Here is a 3,342-nt window from a genome sequence, read left to right on the forward strand (position 1 = left end):
TTTCCCAGGGGAGGGTGTTGAATGCGTTGGAGATATCCAACGACACTGCTAACATCACCCCCCCCCCCGGGAAGTCACCTCGTCCGAGAGGGCCTGGACGCGACTAATCGCATCCATTGTCGATAGGCCCTCTCGGAATCCGTATTGGGCCCCGTTGACATTGGGGCCCACGTGGGACAGGTGCTGGACGATCTGGCTCGCAATAATACGCTCAAAGAGCTTGCCGGATTCGTCCAGAAGGCATATCGGACGATACGCCGACGACACAGATGCGTCCTTCCCCACTTTCTGGAGGAGCACCAACGTGGCGCTCCTCCACTGCGGGGGGAAGGACCCTCTCCGGAGGCACGCGCTATAGAGGCGTGCGTAGTTCTCTGCGAGGACGCCCATGGCCAGGGCGTGTACCTTCTTTTGAAGGCCGTCGGGACCAGGGGCCGTGTTGCCCCTTAGTCCCCTCTTGACGGCCTTCCGGAGTTCATCCGGCTGGACGTCGAGGGACTCGTCCCAGTCCGGGGATTCTTCCCCGGACAATAAGGGTGGGCTCTCCTCCCCGTCGTCGTCGGGGAAGAGGGTACGCACCACCCTCTGTACGAATCCCGCGTCCAGCCGCTCCGTTAGAGGGGGCGCCCATGGCCTCAACTTATTGAGGACCATCTTATATGGGCGCCCCCACGGATCTTCATTCAGGGAGTTGATGAACTCCGTCCACGCCTGGTCCTTTGCCTTCTTGATGGCCTTGCGGAGGGCTACCTTGGCCGTCAGGTAACCCTCCCTTGCCCTTTCGGCCGCCTGCCCGCCCTTGCGCGCGTGGCGGGCGGATATTCTCTGCTGGTGGACGGCTTGCTGGCGTAGTTCGGCAATTTCTTCCGTCCACCAGTGGACAGCCCGCCGAGGCCGACTTTTCGATCGTGGCATGGCGGCGTTACACGCCGCCGCCAATGCTGTCCCGATCCACTCGGCCTCTTGTTGGGGGTCCGTGTCGCGGGTCTCGGGGACATCCCCCCGGACCCAGCAGGCAGCCTCCAGGGAGGCCATCAGGGCGTCCTCGCTAAGCTTCTTAAGGGCCCATCGCGATCGTGTCTCTCGGTGGCGCCCGAGAGACGCGAGGGCACCGAGCTCCACCGAAATCCATCGGTGGTCTGATAAAGCGAGCCCGGTGTCCCCGGTCATCCTCCACCCGGTAACATGGCGCGCCGCGGAGGGGGTAGCCCATGTCAAGTCGACAATGGACTCCCCTGCGCGCGCACGCAGGTGGAGACCCGGCCCCGATTTAACAGGCCGCCCTTTCCCCCCCTGCGGGGTGGGAGGTAGCCGCGGGAGCGTTATTACGGGCCCCAGCGCCGATTGCTTCGGCCAGCATCCTTCTCATTTCCTGAAGCTGCCGACTCATGCTTTCTTGGCATGCGTCGACAGCTTCCCTAATCTTTTTCCCACCATCGCCTCGAGCTCCTTCTCGCTCGTCGGCATGGGGGGGTTCCCCGCCGCTGGCCGGTCACGATTCGACACTGTCAGGGGGGTATATTCTCTCTCCGACGAGGAGGAAGAGGGGAGGGAGATCGTCGTCGCTCTTCCCCTCCGTAGGGGATTTCTCCCCCTCCCCGTCTTGGTGGTCCCATTCGCCTCTCGGCGAGAGAGGGAGCCCGCCGCCAAAGCGGCGTTGGTGGTATCGGCTACCACCACCAAATTTCCCTTCTCCGCCTCCGTAAGGTCCAGCCTCCCCCCCCTGGCAGCCAGGGCAGGGGACATTGCGTGGACTCCTATGTCCTCCTGTGAGAGTCGCACCACCACTGAGGGTGTTGTATCCATCAAATCCTCCCCTCTCTCCCCAGCAAGGAGAAGGAGAGGAGGGACCCCGGTCTCTTGAGGATGGAGGGGGGAGGGGACCTATTTCCCCCCTCTCCTTCTCTTTTCGGAGGAGCTCCAGCTCCCTGCGCAGGAGCCTGTTTTCCTCCTCGAGCCCCTCTCCCTGGGCTGCGTTAGCCTTTGTGTAAAGGGCGTCCGCCGCCATCTGAACAAAGAGGGCCCCGTCCCTCAGCGCCCCGATGCAACCGCCCTTTAGGTTTCCCAAGGAGGTGGCCACACTGTCAATCTTCTGGGCCACCTCCATCAGTCGCGCCACCAGGTCGCCGGAGGGGAGGTTGGGAATTGTCTCCCGAAGCTCCTCCTCCAGCTTTTTCCTGGCGGCGGAATATTCCTTGGGGGCGTAATCTCCCTCCAGGATCGCCTTGCGCTCCCGGATCCGTCGTTCCAGATCCCTGAGCACTTGGCGTGCCCGCCGTCTGGCCGCTATCTCGACCCCCTCTCCAGTGACCATTGGTCTTCCAGGCCCTCTGGCAGGGGGCCGTTTTTTAACTGCGACTAACTTTTGTCGCTTAGAGCTTGGGCTGCCCTTCCCTCTTTTTGTCGCTCCGGACTCGGATTTGTGCGATCTCCCGCTTACGTCCGAGTCCCGGTCCGACGTTGGGGCGCTCTCCACCTCGCTGCCGGCCCCGATGGTGGTGACCGCCGAGGAGCCCGCCCGATCCGCGGTCTCATCCTGCATCGTCCCCCCCGCGGAGAGCGCACTGCTGCGGAGGTTGACATAGCAGTCCCGCCAAGCTCCTTTCAATTCGTCGTCGACGTCGTCGTTCTCGGCTCGATCCAGGGGGCCTGGGGCCCGTCGGAGCCGCTGGGACGTTTCTCAGGTCGGGGTCCGGCGGGTCGGTGGCGGGGGGGCTCGGGGCCGCCGGGACGTTTCCCGGGCGGGGCCCGGCCCCCTCGGACGATGGGTCCTTCAGGGGGGTAACGACCCCTGTTGTGCCCAGCTAAGGGGCCTCTGCTTCAGCCCGCGCGAATCGCCCGCGCGCACCGGGTAGGGGTCGCCGAGGCGGCTAAGGACGCCAACATGCTGGTCGCCGCGGCGGACGGGGCGAAGGGAGGGGGATTGCTTCCGACGCCTTCGTTCGTCCGCGGGGCCCCCCGCGTGGCGGCGCCCGGAATACTTCCGAGCGGCCCCGGGGGACCCATCACTTCCCCCCTCCCCCACGTCCTAAAAAGGACGGGTGCCCCGGCGCCAGGCGCTCACCCTGCGCGCGGCACCACGGGACACCTCCCCGCCCACCCGGCGACCCGAGTCACACTCGGTTAAGCCGCTGGGGTCGGATCCTCCCACTCCGCCGAAACGGGACCACGTCCCGCCCAGCGAGGCGGAAGCTCCTCCAATGCCGGAGCACTCCACGCCCGGCCCCGCGCCAGACCGCTCGCCCTGAAAAGAACGTCGGCCCCAGACGCAGGGTGACGGCCGGTTCACGCCCCGACGGCGGACGTCGGCCGACAGGCTGTCGGCACGACCCTCCCAGGCCC

The sequence above is a fragment of the Vollenhovia emeryi genome, unplaced genomic scaffold (assembly GCF_000949405.1).
Source record: "Vollenhovia emeryi isolate VEMERY1.0 unplaced genomic scaffold, V.emery_V1.0 DF939490.1, whole genome shotgun sequence".
Classification (NCBI taxonomy): domain Eukaryota; kingdom Metazoa; phylum Arthropoda; class Insecta; order Hymenoptera; family Formicidae; genus Vollenhovia; species Vollenhovia emeryi.